This window comes from Oncorhynchus mykiss, chromosome 28 (assembly GCF_057628025.1).
Source record: "Oncorhynchus mykiss isolate SJ-2025 chromosome 28, ASM5762802v1, whole genome shotgun sequence".
In the NCBI taxonomy this organism is placed as follows: Eukaryota; Metazoa; Chordata; class Actinopteri; order Salmoniformes; family Salmonidae; genus Oncorhynchus; species Oncorhynchus mykiss.
This window is the reverse complement of record NC_143049.1, coordinates 42,333,495-42,351,229: the sequence shown is the minus strand read 5'-3', so window position 1 is coordinate 42,351,229 and position 17,735 is coordinate 42,333,495. Positions and strand designations below refer to the sequence as shown.

Sequence of the window (17,735 nt, the reverse complement as noted above, 5' to 3'; positions counted from 1 at the left end):
ATTACTGAGAGGTTGTAATGGCTTCACATTGTTTTCTGACATGAGAGATTACTGAGAGGTTGTAATGGCTTCACATTGTTTTCTGACAGGAGAGGTTACTGAGAGGTTGTAATGGCTTCACATTGTTTTCTGACAGGAGAGATTACTGAGAGGTTGTAATGGCTTCACATTGTTTTCTGACAGGAGAGATTACTGAGAGGTTGTAATGGCTTCACATTGTTTTCTGACAGGAGAGATTACTGAGAGGTTGTAATGGCTTCACATTGTTTTCTGACAGGAGAGATTACTGAGAGGTTGTAATGGCTTCACATTGTTTTCTGACAGGAGAGATTACTGAGAGGTTGTAATGGCTTCACATTGTTTTCTGACAGGAGAGATTACTGAGAGGTTGTAATGGCTTCACATTGTTTTCTGACAGGAGAGATTACTGGGTGGTTGTAATGGCTTCACATTGTTTTCTGACAGGAGAGATTACTGAGAGGTTGTAATGGCTTCACATTGTTTTCTGACAGGAGAGATAACTGAGAGGTTGTAATGGCTTCACATTGTTTTCTGACAGGAGAGATTACTGAGAGGTTGTAATGGCTTCACATTGTTTTCTGACAGGAGAGATTACTGGGTGGTTGTAATGGCTTCACATTGTTTTCTGACAGGAGAGATTACTGGGTGGTTGTAATGGCTTCACATTGTTTTCTGACAGGAGAGATTACTGAGAGGTTGTAATGGCTTCACATTGTTTTCTGACAGGAGAGATTACTGAGAGGTTGTAATGGCTTCACATTGTTTTCTGACAGGAGAGATTACTGAGAGGTTGTAATGGCTTCACATTGTTTTCTGACAGGAGAGATTACTGGGTGGTTGTAATGGCTTCACATTGTTTTCTGACAGGAGAGATTACTGAGAGGTTGTAATGGCTTCACATTGTTTTCTGACAGGAGAGATTACTGAGAGGTTGTAATGGCTTCACATTGTTTTCTGACAGGAGAGATTACTGAGAGGTTGTAATGGCTTCACATTGTTTTCTGACAGGAGAGATTACTGAGAGGTTGTAATGGCTTCACATTGTTTTCTGACAGGAGAGATTACTGGGTGGTTGTAATGGCTTCACATTGTTTTCTGACAGGAGAGATTACTGAGAGGTTGTAATGGCTTCACATTGTTTTCTGACAGGAGAGATTACTGAGAGGTTGTAATGGCTTCACATTGTTTTCTGACAGGAGAGATTACTGAGAGGTTGTAATGGCTTCACATTGTTTTCTGACAGGAGAGATTACTGAGAGGTTGTAATGGCTTCACATTGTTTTCTGACATGAGAGATTACTGAGAGGTTGTAATGGCTTCACATTGTTTTCTGACATGAGAGATTACTGAGAGGTCGTAATGGCTTCACATTGTTTTCTGACAGGAGAGATTACTGAGAGGTTGTAATGGCTTCACATTGTTTTCTGACATGAGAGATTACTGAGAGGTTGTAATGGCTTCACATTGTTTTCTGACAGGAGAGATTACTGAGAGGTTGTAATGGCTTCACATTGTTTTCTGACAGGAGAGATTACTGGGTGGTTGTAATGGCTTCACATTGTTTTCTGACAGGAGAGATTACTGAGAGGTTGTAATGGCTTCACATTGTTTTCTGACAGGAGAGATAACTGAGAGGTTGTAATGGCTTCACATTGTTTTCTGACAGGAGAGATTACTGAGAGGTTGTAATGGCTTCACATTGTTTTCTGACAGGAGAGATTACTGGGTGGTTGTAATGGCTTCACATTGTTTTCTGACAGGAGAGATTACTGGGTGGTTGTAATGGCTTCACATTGTTTTCTGACAGGAGAGATTACTGAGAGGTTGTAATGGCTTCACATTGTTTTCTGACAGGAGAGATTACTGAGAGGTTGTAATGGCTTCACATTGTTTTCTGACAGGAGAGATTACTGAGAGGTTGTAATGGCTTCACATTGTTTTCTGACAGGAGAGATTACTGAGAGGTTGTAATGGCTTCACATTGTTTTCTGACAGGAGAGATTACTGGGTGGTTGTAATGGCTTCACATTGTTTTCTGACAGGAGAGATTACTGAGAGGTTGTAATGGCTTCACATTGTTTTCTGACAGGAGAGATTACTGAGAGGTTGTAATGGCTTCACATTGTTTTCTGACAGGAGAGATTACTGAGAGGTTGTAATGGCTTCACATTGTTTTCTGACAGGAGAGATTACTGAGAGGTTGTAATGGCTTCACATTGTTTTCTGACATGAGAGATTACTGAGAGGTTGTAATGGCTTCACATTGTTTTCTGACAGGAGAGATTACTGAGAGGTTGTAATGGCTTCACATTGTTTTCTGACAGGAGAGATTACTGGGTGGTTGTAATGGCTTCACATTGTTTTCTGACAGGAGAGATTACTGAGAGGTTGTAATGGCTTCACATTGTTTTCTGACAGGAGAGATAACTGAGAGGTTGTAATGGCTTCACATTGTTTTCTGACAGGAGAGATTACTGAGAGGTTGTAATGGCTTCACATTGTTTTCTGACAGGAGAGATTACTGGGTGGTTGTAATGGCTTCACATTGTTTTCTGACAGGAGAGATTACTGAGAGGTTGTAATGGCTTCACATTGTTTTCTGACAGGAGAGATTACTGAGAGGTTGTAATGGCTTCACATTGTTTTCTGACAGGAGAGATTACTGAGAGGTTGTAATGGCTTCACATTGTTTTCTGACAGGAGAGATTACTGGGTGGTTGTAATGGCTTCACATTGTTTTCTGACAGGAGAGATTACTGAGATGTTGTAACAACTCTGTAGGTGTAGGAGTGGGTCATACGGTAGTGAAAAACCAAGAGACAGACTCAAAAACGGTTCACAGGTCACTTGGGGAACCATGTCCCAAAAGCTTGTTCTCACTCAAAAATAGTGAAAATAGTGAAAATCAACAGCTGGCCCTTTATGGCAGTAACTGAACATCAGCGTAAATCACTGGGGAAGATATTATTTTATCCCAGGGCAAAGAGAGCGTCCAACTTTAGGCATTGGGGTTCTGGCTGTTCCAAATGCGACAGAGCTTAAAGTTTTAAAAATGTCATGGTGGTTTTAAATTGCCTTAGGATGCATTTGAAATGGCAGCCTATATATTGCACTTCGCCCCTGGTCAAAAGCAGTGCGCTATTGTGAGCAGGGTGCCATTTCAGATAGTGGTTCCTGTCACGCGTGTAAATGAGTGGACCAAGGCACAGCGTGCGTAGAGTTCCCCATGTTCTTTAATAGTGATCAGGGTGCCATTTCAGATAGTGGTTCCTGTCACGCGTGTAAATGAGTGGACCAAGGCACAGCGTGCGGAGAGTTCCACATGTTCTTTAAAAGTGAAACTTACAACCAAACAGGGACATCACAAACGTGCCGTCAAGGATCGCAACAAAGCACTAACCAAAACAATATCCCACAACCCAGGTGGGAACAATAGAGAACTTAAATATGATCCCCAATTAGAAACAGCGATAATCAGCTTCCTCTAATTGGGAACCATACCAAGCACACCAACATAGAAGAAAAAAACTAGAACACCCCCCCCCCCTAGTCGCGCCCTGACCTACAATACCATAGAGAACCAAGGGCTCTCTCTGATGAGGGCGTGGTGACAGGTTCCTACCTTGACTTCTCGTAAGTTCATACACTCATCCCACGAGTAGAACTTCCTCTTCATCCTGAGAGAACAAATAAAAACACATTTAATCTAAGAGCCTAAATTCAATATAAGTCAAGGAGACCTTTAATATCTATTAGATGGTTGATACAAGAATAATAACTTTACACAATTGATAATACTCCTATTATGTGCATAGGTGTTGATGATATGAAATAAACCTGAGAGTCAGGTATTTTGGGACCAATTCGTATTCCATATATCTGCCAGTCTACCGGTTCTACTTCCTGAGGCCTATAGTCTCTGATAATGATAGCCTCACGGAACCCCTATCCCAAATGTTTTGTTTTTTTAAAGTTGGTTCCTTCCCTCCCAGCATTCTTGGGTGACACCACTAATAGGCTAGAGATCCTTGAGAAGTTCAATCTAATGATATACTTGTAACTATGGATGTTCCAGATGTTTATAGAAACATGCCCCGATCAGAAGGCCTAGAAGCCCTCTCCCACCATCTAGAGAAACGCCCTTAAGGTCTGCTGCCTCCTCCTGGTTTTATTTTTCACATTAACCCAAAATGGCGTTATCTAGGAACTATTTTCAATTTGCTGGCTCTTTTTTTTTTATTTTGACCTCCAATACCAGGGAACAGTGATGGGAATTATAAAATGCGGATTATGCTAATTTGTGTATGGGTTTCTGGGATGAAAAAAATCATTTACATATGCTGTCTCTAAAGCGTTTTTCCCCTAATATTGTCCTGTGGTGCCGATACGTTGACGATATTCTGGTAGTCTGGAGGGGCACAGAGAAGGACTTGAGTAGATTTGTGTTCTATGACAACTCTACTAATACACATTAATAATTTACATTAAGTTCAATTTAAATACCATGCCCACATACAGGTTCATCATTGAGGCATACTGGAGCATTGTGCTTCCTCTGTCAATTTCCTCAACCTCAATGTTTTTAAAAAGGTGATATGCTTGAAACTACTATTTTTCATAAACCTCTCAGTAGGAACACGCTCCTAAGCTATGACAGTAATCATCCTAAACCTCTAAAAAGTAACATTACCAACGGTCAATTCCTTGGACTAAGGTGAAACTGCAGCAAATCAAATGACTGAGACAAAAGCTGAAATATAGAAAAAGACGCGGCTACAATGAGTCCCCTCGCCGTGGACCGCGGCTACAGTGATAGTTCCCTCACCGTGGACCGCGGCTACAGTGATAGTTCCCTCACCGTGGACCGCGGCTACAGGGATAGTCCCCTCGCCGTGGACCGCGGCTACAGTGATAGTCCCCTCACCGTGGACCGCGGCTACAGGGATAGTCCCCTCACCGTGGACCGCGGCTACAGGGATAGTCCCCTCACCGTGGACCGCGGCTACAGGGATAGTCCCCTCACCGTGGACCGCGGCTACAGGGATAGTCCCCTCGCCGTGGACCGCGGCTACAGTGATAGTCCCCTCACCGTGGACCGCGGCTACAGTGATACTTCCCTCACCGTGGACCGCGGCTACAGGGATAGTCCCCTCACCGTGGACCGCGGCTACAGTGATAGTCCCCTCACCGTGGACCGCGGCTACAGGGATAGTCCCCTCACCGTGGACCGCGGCTACAGTGATACTTCCCTCACCGTAGACTGTGGCTACAGGGATAGTCCCCTCGCCGTGGAACGAGGATACAGTCATAGTCCCCTGTCATGACGTTGCCCTGTTGGTGAGGTTTATGACCTCCATAAATAGCTTTCCCCCTTTTCTCACTCTACTCTACAGAATGGACTCTTTGAAAGCTCTTTGTTAACAGAGAGTATGGTAACATCAAAAGGTTGGGAAACGGAACCATATTTCGGTAATCCAACCAGTAGAAAGTATCCGTTGGTACTTAAAGAATATGATGTCAGATCAGTTGTCATCTGGGACATTTTTACTGATGATAGGACGACAAACTGTATCTCGGAAAGTCTACACATTCTAGTTATCAGATTTACATGGAATTATTGTGCAATTTAAATGTTTAAATATAAAACTATTTGTGAAAAAATTAAATGTAATTTTAGTTTTTAATATGAGAGAATTGTTTTCATAAGTAAAATATGCTCACTCAGTGGCCACACCCACGCGAATAGGCATTGGTTGTAAATGAACAAACCCCTTTTCTACATTTCTGTAAGAGCCCCCTTGACCCAATTCACGGCAAACTAAACAAACCTCAGCATGAGCTCTAGTTGCGAATGGTTAAACGACTACAACCTAACAAAATTAACACTGTGTTCCCGATGACGTGAGGACTGGTGTCCATACGTTAAAAAGGGGGATTTTTAACGTGGAGGTGACGATCTGGAAGGATGAATTTCGATTATACCAGCCAGAATATAGCATGAGCTCATTGTATGGCAACTTGGTATGAACTTTGAACTCTTATTCACTAAAGAAGTGATAACTCTACGTCTAGGATGTATCAGCAGCAACTGTAAAATGTGCGTGGCCTAGGGAAGGACAGACAATCTCTTTAGAACGACATGGTGCTACTGTAAAATGTGCGTGGCCTAGGGAAGGACAGACAATCTCTTCAGAACGACAGGGTGCTACAACGTATCCATTCTACCACACGACGACAGACTACAACGTATCCACCCAGAAATATTATTCAAAGGACAAGGGAGCTCTCTGCTCTGCTGCTCAGCCTTCCATCTTCGACCAATCTATTGAAGCACAGCTCAGAGTAAATATATTTCTTGCATTTTCCTTTTCCGAATGGGCGGTTATTTAGAATGCATATGATAGCACAGCTTCATAGAGACCCAATCCTTATTTTCTTCAGTCTTCCCGCTCTTTCATTCAAACCCAACCCCCTTTCTTTCTGTAACCAGCCATCAAATTGGTTCCATCCACTAGGGACGTTTTCTTTTATGACATAATTAGTAATCAATGTATGATCCATCTTGTGTATATGTAATTATGTGTGATTAGCTATTTAGTAAATAAATAATTAAACTAAACAATTAAATAATTAAACTAAATAAATAATTAAACTAACTATTGCTGATTCAACTTGCTAGCCAGGGTTCGCGAAGATAACCAAGAATTTTACGATGCTCAGATGAGACTGAATAAGGTGACGATTAATAATTGACTGCTATTGATATGAAAGATTACCAGGTCTTTAAGAGTTTATTCTGAAAATAACAGCTCTATAAAGATTATTCCGTGGTGCCCCGACTTCCTAGTTAATTACATTTACATGATTAGTTTAATCAGGTAATATTAAATCAGAGAATTTATTTTATAAAACAGCAAGTCATTTTTCACTTAATCTATAGTAAAACGCATGACACCCCTAGACATGGAACACGGCTATAGTGATAGTCTCCTCGACATGGCTCATAAGCGAGCACGAGAGAATGATAAAGCCACCCTCACAGATAAAAAGTGTGATCCTCAAACACCGGCACATTCTCCAGAGTAACCCCTCGCTCCACATTCTCCAGAGTAACCCCTCGCTCCACATTCTCCAGAGTAACCCCTCGCTCCACATTCTCCAGAGTAACCCCTCGCTCCACATTCTCCAGAGTAACCCCTCGCTCCACATTCTCCAGAGTAACCCCTCGCTCCACATTCACCAGAGTAACCCCTCGCTCCACATTCACCAGAGTAACCCCTCGCTCCACATTCTCCAGAGTAACCCCTCGCTCCACATTCTCCAGAGTAACCCCTCGCTCCACATTCTCCAGAGTAACCCCTCGCTCCACATTCTCCAGAGTAACCCCTCGCTCCACATTCTCCAGAGTAACCCCTCGCTAAAAAGGCCTTTGTGTCTAACCCTCCCCTGATATGCTTTAGGACGGGGTCGCAACATCAGACACCACGTTGTGCACAGTGTGCTCCCGAATCCTGCACCTACCTGACTCCCAGGTCCCCCTAATGGGTTCTACCGCTGCGGTCATTCTACACATTGTACCAACTCAAGTCATACACAAGTATTCTATCACCCAAGTTCTGGTGAAAAACACAAGATAAAAAAACGTCATAAATAGTACAACACATGTTGTTTACATGACCAGATGCCCATGTGGGCTTGTTTACACTGACCAGACAAAAATGCGCACTCAAATTAAGAATAGCTGAACACAAAACGGCTATCTGCACCAAAATATGGCCTATGCGATCGTGTTGCATTATGTGAATGTCAATCATGGCCCAGCGTCTACCTTGAAATTCTGGGGAATGGAGAAAGTTTCTCTCTCCTCCAGAGGTAGCAATATTGTGAGGAAATTGTTACAGAGAGAAGCACTTTGGATCGACTGCTTAGATTGTGCTGTGTCGAGCCAAAGGGACTGAATTAACACCTTTTTCTGATCTGTTTTGGTAAATATCTTCTCCTTTGTTTATTTCTGTCTTTTGCTTTTCAAGTGGACCGTATGGGGAGGAGTCTGGAACGTATGGGGAGGAGTCTGGAACGTATGGGGAGGAGTCTGGAACGTATGGGGAGGAGTCTGGAACGTATGGGGAGGAGTCTTGAATAATGCAGTATCCTGAGGTAAGGAATGATAGTCACCAGCTGAAGTATCCTGAGGTATGATCGTCACCAGTTGAAGTCACCACCCCCCCACCCCCCCTCACCCCCACAGCCTCCCAACAACCCCCCCCACCACCCCCACAGCCTCCCACAGCCCCTTCACCCATCCCCTCACCTCTTGATGGCCACCAGTTCTCCAGATTCGTTGCTCTTGCCCATGAGCACGCTGCCGAAGGTCCCGTCCCCCAGCTGTCTCATGGTGGTATAGCGGTTCATCTCCCACCGCGGGGCCACGTTCCAACCCTGCTGCTGCTCCTTCAGCGGAGAGTGGGTAGGAAAACGTTACAACGTCGCAAATGGAGCCCTATTCTCTATATACTGCACTGCTTTGATCAGGAATAGAGCTACATAGGGAATTGGGTGCCATTTGGGATGTTGCATACTATATACAGAGCATTTCGAAAGTATTCAAACCCCTTTGACATTTTCCACATTTTGTTACATTACAGCCTTATTCTAAAAATGGATTCAATTGTTTTTTTCACCTCCCTGACCAAGGTCCTTGTCCCCCGATTGTTCAGTGTGGCCGGGTGGCCAGCCCCTGGAGGAGTCTTGGTGGTTCCAAACTTCTTCCGTTTAAGAATGATGGAGGCCACTGTGTTCTTGGGGACCTTCAATGCTGCAGAAATGTTTACCTACCCTTCCCCAGATCTGTGCCTCTGCACAATCCTGTCTCGGAGCTCTACGGACAATTCCTTCAGCCTCATGGCTTGGTTTTTTGCTCTGACATGCACTGTCAACTGTGGGACCTTTATATAGACAGGTGTGTTCCTTCCCAAATAATGTCCAATCAATTGAATTTACCATAGGTGGACTCCAATCAAGTTGTAGAAACATCTCAAGGATGATCAATGGAAACAGGATGCAGCTGAGCTCAATTTCGAGTCTCAGAGCAAAGGGTCTGAATAATTATGTAAATAAGGTATTTCATTTTTTAAATATTTTTAATACATTTGCAAACATTTCAAGAAACGTGTTTTCCCTTTGTCATTATGGGGTATTGTGATGTCATTATGGGGTATTGTGATGTCATTATGGGGTATTGTGATGTCATTATGGGGTATTGTGATGTCATTATGGGGTATTGTCTGTAGATTGACGAGGAAGAACATGTATTTAATCCATTTTAGAATAAGGCTGAAATGTAGCAAAATGTGGAAAAAGCCAAGGGGTCTGAATATCAGCTGTTAAGGAGCCCCTTGACCCAGACTTGGCGCCACCACCTGTTTGGTTAAGTAATTTCTGTTATGAATTCAAAATATTATTATTCCTTTTCCTGTTCTCGTTGTCGGAGTGGACACGTTGTTTGCAGAGAGCACAACTTATGTAACACAAGGATTTGGTTTATTTCATTCCATCTACGAGTTTTTTTCAATTCAATTCAATTTAGTCATTGTCTTTAGTTTGGAGCGCTCTTGTGAATGTTGAGTAAGAACGAGCACACATAGAAGTAGGCCTATAGACTACCTGATTACACATAGAAGTAGGCCTATAGGCTACCTGGCCTGCGTGAAAACAGAGGCATAATAATGTCCCCATTTGGGGATCTGATAGTGTTTCTGATTGGTTAACGCCCCACCACCAATGAGCTGTGGAGCTTTTCAAAGTAATGTTTTCTTCACCTCAAACAGAAAGTGAACAAAGTCTGTTTTTCCATCCATTGAAAATGACAATAGTTCCTCAATGTATTAGAAAGATCTTTCCAGCTCTCTCCCTTTCGATAACCACTCAGAGTGAAAGGGAACAATGTCATGCTCTGATCCAATGGATACACCATACAAATAGTCCTACCTGATTACTTCTTATCAGTGCTTGACTTGGACTGAAATAAGTTCTGGTAATCATTTTGGTTGCTGGTACTGTTTATATTTAGGTGGTCCACAATACTGTTGAGCTGATATTCTATAAGAGGAACAGGAGCGCAAGCAGTAGAAAATGTGAGGTGTTGATACTCAGCTCCGCTGGGCTCCTGCCCAAGTAAAGCACTGCTTCTTATCACTAGCGCAGATAGCCTACAGCAGTGTCTGTCCCGAGCTCGCTGGCATGGGAAATTGAGGACCCCGAATATTTTATAACAATGTTTCAAGTTTGTTGCATTTTCATTTAGATTTTGATATAATTTTGATTATCCACATGACAATGATTTTGAGATATGAAGACGTTATTATAAAATAAATTAAACTGTTCCACAAAAATGTGCAAATGAAAATCAAAACTGGCACGCAGATCAGTGGAAGTGGTCAGATAAATTGACATTCCACATGAGAAAAGGTTGCCGACTTCTCTTGTAGCCTATTACTGGCAACTTCAGAGAGTAATGGCAGAATCTGCGAAAGCTAGCAGGAGCGGGAGGAGAATGGTTTTGGTCAGGTTAGTATTTTTTAAAATTCCGGTTATCTAGATCTCTGGCTCCCTCTTGAGTCATTTGTGTCTTATGTCACCAAACCGTGAGCTTAACATGTACTGCACTGACACAAATGACTGATGATTGGTTGAAATAAATTGATAATAAGATTGTAGATTTCAGTGCAGCCTTTGAGTTTATCGACCGTAACTTGTTGTTGAGAAAACGTATGTCTTTTCAACCTCTGCCACATCGTGGATTTAAAGCTATCTATCTCACAGAACTCAGAGGGTTTTCTTTAATGGAAGCCTCTCTAATGTCAAACACGAAAGGTATGGTGTACCGCAGGGAAGCTCTCTAGGCCCTCTACGCTTTTCTATTCTTTTAATAAGAAACATTGTTTTGAAAACTCCAAATTGTTTGCATAGTAAACTTACACACAGCTCTGGCACAGACACTTACCCCACCAGACATGCCACCAGGGGACTTTTCCCCTGTCTCCAAATCCAGAACAAATTCAAGAAAGTGTACAGTATTATATAGAGCCGTTATTGTATGGAACTCTCATCTCATATTGCTCAAATGAACAGCAAACCTAGTTTCAAAAAACAGATAAAGCAGCACCTCACGCCACAACACCTCTCCCGTATTGGACCAAGATATTTTGTGTGTATGTATTGATATGTAGGCTAGTTAGTTTTGTCCTTGATCTGTTTTTGTCTGTTAATGTTCTGTATTGTGTTTCATGTTTTGTGTGGACCCCAGGAAGAGTAGCTGCTGCTTTCTCAACAGCTAATAGGGATCCTCATAAAACACCAGTATCATATATTGAGTTGAAACCTTATGAATAATATATTATTAAGTTATTTGATACGAGCATTGAATATAAATCAAAAAAATCAGTAAAAGAAATCGAGCTAGCTAACCAGCAGATTTACATAAATCATCAACATCAACGATCAGCTGATAGCCCGTCCTCTTTTCCCGATGCCAATCATGTTTAGGAGGCACTTAACTAGCTTGCTTACAATTTGTGATGATGAGTGAGTGTGCTGTTAAATAGGACTATGCTAAAAAAATAAAAACATTTGCAACAGTGGTTTTTGGTATGTTGTGATTTTTTGTTGTTGTTGAGCACATGCCCCTGAAAGGTCTGCGCACGACCCTGGACTACACACACTGCATTCTAGAATGGCATAGAATGCAGAGTGCGGAGTCTCAGGGGTCGAAACGTGATAAAAAAAATATCACATGATGGGAACAAAGAATGCAGACAGGGTGCTGTTGAGGAGTCTCTTTTCACCTTCAGCGGAGAGGTCGGGCCTGGTCCCAAACGCAGCCCCATAGTAGAGTCAGTCATCATGAGTAGCAGTCAACACACAGCAGCTACAGTAGGCTACTTTCTTATGGGAGAACAGACACACTGACTGATGAGGATCACAATGCCGCGGGGTGGGTCTCAGATCAGAATAACGACAAGCACAGGGGAGCTAGGACATCTCTTCTAGAAACACAGAAAGAAAACAACTACACCTCTTCACTTTTACCTTTCAGGTAGTGGTGGTAGAATGTCCAAGGGACTACGAATGAAAGTGATCCCCCGGTTGGCTAAATCGTGCACATTTACAGAAATGTTGATAAATATACATTGTCCCTGTCAAATAGACCTAATAAAGTAAAGAAAGAAAATAAATTGGTAACTCAATGTGGAGAACTCGAACCGCCTTGCTCAGCCATACAGGAAGTGAGAGAAAGAGAAAGAGTGCTCCTCTCCTCGAGAAGGGAAGTGGATTCATTTGGCGTCTGCTCGGCCCAGAACAGAACAGCCGGTTGCAAAAAACATCTTAAGTGTTGAACCCCTCAAACATTTCCTTAGATAAGGGGGACACCTAGTAAGTTGTACAACTGAATACATTCAACAGAAATATGTCTTCACATTTAACCCAACTCTTCTGAATCAGAGGTGGTCATTGGCGCCCGGGAAACAGTGGCCTTATTCAGGGGCAAAACGACAGATTTTTTACCTTGTCAGCTCGGGGATTCGATCCAGCAACCTTTCGGTTACTGACCCAACACTCCTACCCGCCATAAGGGCATAACCTAAGCGTTTTATGGTAGTTTAAAGTCATGTAAGGCAGAAAGAATCTCTGGTTACCATGGAGTCGACCATTATTCACCGAATAAACGTCTCGTCAAAAAAGATGCCATTTATTGTGGGAGCACGCAAAATAGAAGAACTTCTACATTCAGGACAGGAGAAACAATTTGATTCAGAAGACAATAAAACACGTTTCTTATCCTTGTTTCTATTATTTTCTAGCACGTCAAGCTAAATTACTGTCTCGTCTACTCCAGCTCCTCTCTGGCGCTCGTTGTCTCCAGTTACTTATATGGAAGGCTATGAGTTTCAAATCGTCTTGATATGAACGCTTGTTGTGGGCATTTTTTACACCCGTTCATTACACCTGTTCGGTGTGCATTCACAGGTGATTAAAACATTTGAATATTGTACATTCAGACGCATGAAATTGTGCCACTGAACACCTGGGTAGTAACAGGTACGTTTCATGCGTCTGAAAGTACCGCATTGTAGCCCTCGCATCAATTTCCGCCGTGAGTTTGACTTCCGGTCTGTTGCGATGAATCGCTTGCTCAGGGAGCGAGGACATGTTTCTAAATATGAATCAAATTTTTTAAATTAACTAAAGGCGTTCTTGAGAAAAATGGAGGAAGAAATTATAACGACATTTTCCCAAATAGCATTACAACTACAAAGCTGGCGCTGGCTAGCTAGCTTATTTTCATTACAATAGCATGGCTGGTTAGCAATAGTCTTCTGTCTAGACTGTAACTAATGGTTGTTGCGTTGTTGGAACAGAGCAATAGTCTTCTGTCTAGACTGTAACTAATGGTTGTTGCGTTGTTGGAACAGAGCAATAGTCTTCTGTCTAGACTGTAACTAATGGTTGTTGCGTTGTTGGAACAGAGCAATAGTCTTCTGCCTAGACTGTAACTAATGGTTGTTGCGTTGTTGGAACAGAGCAATAGTCTTCTGTCTAGACTGTAACTAATGGTTGTTGCGTTGTTGGAACAGAGCAATAGTCTTCTGCCTAGACTGTAACTAATGGTTGTTGCGTTGTTGGAACAGAGCAATAGTCTTCTGTCTAGACTGTAACTAATGGTTGTTGCGTTGTTGGAACAGAGCAATAGTTCGTTGTACTTGTCATTTGGTTGAGACTAATATTAGTTTAGAAAATAATTGTTTACATTGTGCAATTGGTTGGCTTTGCTAGTTAGCAAGCTGAGATTTATTTGCTCATGTTGGCTAACCTAACTATTAGCAAATTGTTTAGGAGAACAGGTTAGCTCCTTGCAGAATCTAGACAATAGAGAATGGGGAATAAGATCTGGCTGGTGCAGTGCCCAGACCAGGTGAGAGCAAACTGCTACAGAGATAAAAAGGTAAGATCTCTATTTTGAGTAGCTATATTTCAAGGTTGAACCAATGCAATAGGTATTTTTATTGGCTTGCTAAATTAGATGATTTTCCTGAAAATGTCTAATCTGATAAAGTTGTTTAGTTCTAGGAAATGTAAAGTACTCAAGCATCTGCAGACCAGCGAGGAGGAGGAAAGCCTATAGAACAGGAATTACTAGCTAGTTATATCAGAGAGACATTTTATTGGTTTGCTAAATGAGCTGCTTGTCCTGAAAATGTCAATCTGATGAAGCTACTACAGTCATAGGAAAAAAAGTGGTATCTACAACTTAAGTTATTCAGCTGTCCCCATAGGATAACTTTATGTAGAACCCTTGTTGGTTCCAGGTAGAACCATGTTTTGTTCCAAGTAGAACCCTTGATGGTTCCAGGTGGAACCATGTTTTGTTCCAAGTAGAACCCTTGTTGGTTCCAGGTAGAACCATGTTTTGTTCCAAGTAGAACCATGTTTTGTTCCAGGTAGAACCATGTTTTGTTCCAGGTAGAACCATGTTTTGTTACATGTATAACCCTTTCCACAGAGGGTTCTACATGGAACCCAAAGGGGTTCTACCGGGAATCAAAAAGGGTTATACTATGGGGACAGCTGAAGAACCTTTCTGGAACACTTTTTTCCTAAGAGTGAATCTAGTTGTTCTAATGCATTGTCCATGTTACAGCCACAACATGATGATCAGGAGGTCAAAGCATCTGAAGAAGAGGACAAAAGCCTGCTTTGGATGAGCAAGCTAGAACAATAACAACTAGCAATATCAGATAAACATGTCTAGGAGAAGCAGGGCGAGAGCAAGCTAGTAGTAGTAACATTATTTGAAACCGCACATGCATCTGTGTTATATTTAAGTAATAAGGCACCTCAGGGGTTTGTGGTATATGGACAATATACCACGGCTTAGGGCTGTATACGCGTTGCGTCATGCCTGGACACAGCCCTTAGCCATGGTATATTGGCCATATACTACAAATCCCCAAGGTTACCAACGTAATTGCAACAGTAAACATGTAATATTGACTCATACCCGGGGTGTTCGGTCTGATATACCATGTCTTGTTATCTGTCTCATGTTGTACTGGTCATCAACATGAACAAGACTGAATTCGGTTGAATTGTCAACTGGTCTAAATTCTTATTAGGAAGATGTTGCTGTTCAGAATGACATGTTTATGACTGTTCACAGGAATCTCCAAATGCTAAGTTGAACGAGCACCACGGATGAAGGAGGGGGAGGAAAACAGACAGCTTCTTTCTCCCACATTTTCACCAAGGCATACAATGTTTGCTTCATGAACAATTGTTACATCTGAAATGAATACAGAATTATTTTAGTTTATTCTGTTTCCGTTTTTTATGCTGGATGTGAGTAATTTAGCAGGTCTATAGTATGTATTGTTTTTAAACATTTATTAAATATCTCAGTCAAAACTCATTTTATGGTTGTACTGTTACTTTTTACATGCTGAAACAGTTTCATTAGTTTTGAGCTAGACTATGATCGGGAAAATGTCTACTACCCTTTTTTTTTTTAAATGTTGATGAATGAAATTAGCACCGTTTCTAATAGTTTGTTGCTACTGTCTGGTGAGGAAGTGGGTAATATGGAATTCATTGGAGGAGGAAGGGAGAATTAATGAGAAATCAGAACTTGGACAATGTCAGGGAATAAGTAGGTTAAATGTACATCCTATCAATGACAAAAGAAACTGTACAGAGGTATCCTTAAGATAATCAGATCTGTACATGTTATGTATTGGGCAGATGGACAGCCAGCTATTTTCAAAACATTGGATTACCAACTTGAGCGGTGACGTCTCAATTTGAACCACATTTTCACATGGACGTAGTGTATACACTGAACAAAAACATAAACAACATGTGAAGTGTTGGTCTCCTGTTTCATGAGCTGAAATAAAAGATCCCAGACATTTTCCATACGCACAAAAGAAGCTTAATTATCTCAAATGTTGTGCACCCTGGTCCTGCCTCCTTTTTTAGAAAACATTTGAATCCAGCCTCTGTGGTTTGGAAAGTATAGTGACTTGTTATTACTTCAATGTATTCATCAAACAGATGGGGTTTTGGAAAAGTTGGAACTTGTCGCAAAACAATGCCATCTGGTGGATGGAAAGAGTCATAACTCTGTATATATACACACACACACACACACACACACACACTTGATACTTTAGACAAGGAAAAATGATGGATAGCTAATTAAAATGGAAAAATACCTTTGTGAATTATGAAGTCTTTATGTGCCTTTTTAAAAAATTCATAAATGCTTAAAAAAAAAGTGACGTTCGCTACCAAATAAGTTGTTTTTTGGCGATTATCCAAAAACGCCATTCCTTCCCCATTAGGCTGAACAGGTGTAATGAACGCGTGTGGAATGCCCATAACAGGTGTTCAACCCGCCTGTAAACACACTGGACAAGTGAAAAAATCACGTGTAAAAATGACATTTGACACTTGAAGAAAGCAAGTGAAAAATGATAATTACAAGCAGTAGCGGCTTTAGGTATGCCTAGGGCGGCAGGCAGCTAGCCGTGTGGTTGCCGGATCGAATCCCCGAGCTGTCGAGTACATTAATTGTGTAATAAATCGGTACGACGATTTGACCCATCGTTCATGAGACTCACCTGGACTCGATTACTTCCCATATATCTGTCACTCCCTTTGGTTCTTTCCTCAGGCGTTATTGTTTCTGTTTATATGTTTCATGTATGTACACTACTCGAGGTTCTTGTTTTGTTACATGTTCGTTTATTAAATTAAATTGATTACATTCACTCCCTGTACTTGCTTCCTGGTTATTAGTTTATACTTTACAGCGTGGGTAGTGAATGAAACACTTAAGGGACCTCATGGGCACCGATACATTTTTCACTTTAAGGGAGAAATTCGCCTTAAAAAATGTTGTGCAACTGACTTTAAGGGGGAAATTAACTGAAGATGTTTTATGCAACTGGTCCTTGAGGTTACAGGGGAAACCAGCAAAGAGGCTTTAACTGATTACTCCAGGTGAAAACAGGTCCTGATTGGGCTAGCCTGTAGCGCTGGATACAGCCTACCAACAGTCATTTGGTACAACCCTGGCCAGCCTGCACACAATTTGGCCATTAAAAACAGACAACTTCAAAATGAATGACTTGTCTGTGTTGAATGTTGTTGAATAAACAAGTGAGTTCTTGTTCTTTCTCTGACATATATTGGCTGCCGTAGACATTTCTCTAATCCTATATAGACCTCTACTCTCCATCCTACCAGATTAGAAAGTCCCTCAAACAGAGAGAAAGTAAAATAAATATTGTCAGGGGGGCATACATAATATACCTACGTAATAAGCAACAACCCTTAACTACTACTGACCTGTTAGCTAGCTAGCGTTGGCTAGTTAACAAGATAAACAAACACATAAATAACACACATCATTAAATTGGCCTACCATAAACAACACCGTTCTCATGCAACATTCAGAAACTGTGGTATTACCTTAGCATACCTACCAATAAAGACATTTTGTTTTTGTCCCCTTATTAGTCCAAGAATAAAGCAAGATGAGTTTCTGTTTTGTAAAAAAATAATAATAATGCAGCGGCGAAGACAGTACAATAACAATAACTTCCTTATTGTACAGGAGCGGCTTCCGTTGTCCTTGGCAACGGCAGAAATATTAC

At 41.6% G+C, this 17,735-nt stretch overlaps 1 long non-coding RNA gene and 1 pseudogene across 2 annotated transcripts in view; one reads left to right on the top strand and one right to left on the bottom strand.

Moving 5' to 3' along the window:
- LOC110508257 (serine/threonine-protein kinase MAK-like) overlaps window positions 1–17,735 on the bottom strand; it is a 50,573-nt pseudogene extending 32,838 nt beyond the window's left edge. Inside the window, exons 1-3 of the transcript XR_016492982.1 lie at window positions 17,565–17,735; window positions 8,333–8,472; window positions 3,644–3,698 (exon numbers count right to left, since the gene is read on the bottom strand). The product of XR_016492982.1 is annotated as a serine/threonine-protein kinase MAK-like (transcript). The remainder of the gene's footprint in view (window positions 1–3,643; window positions 3,699–8,332; window positions 8,473–17,564) is intronic.
- LOC118944871 (uncharacterized) lies at window positions 13,175–15,487 on the top strand. Its single transcript, XR_005040272.2, has 2 exons — window positions 13,175–14,023; window positions 14,720–15,487. It is a non-coding gene; the product is annotated as an uncharacterized LOC118944871 (long non-coding RNA).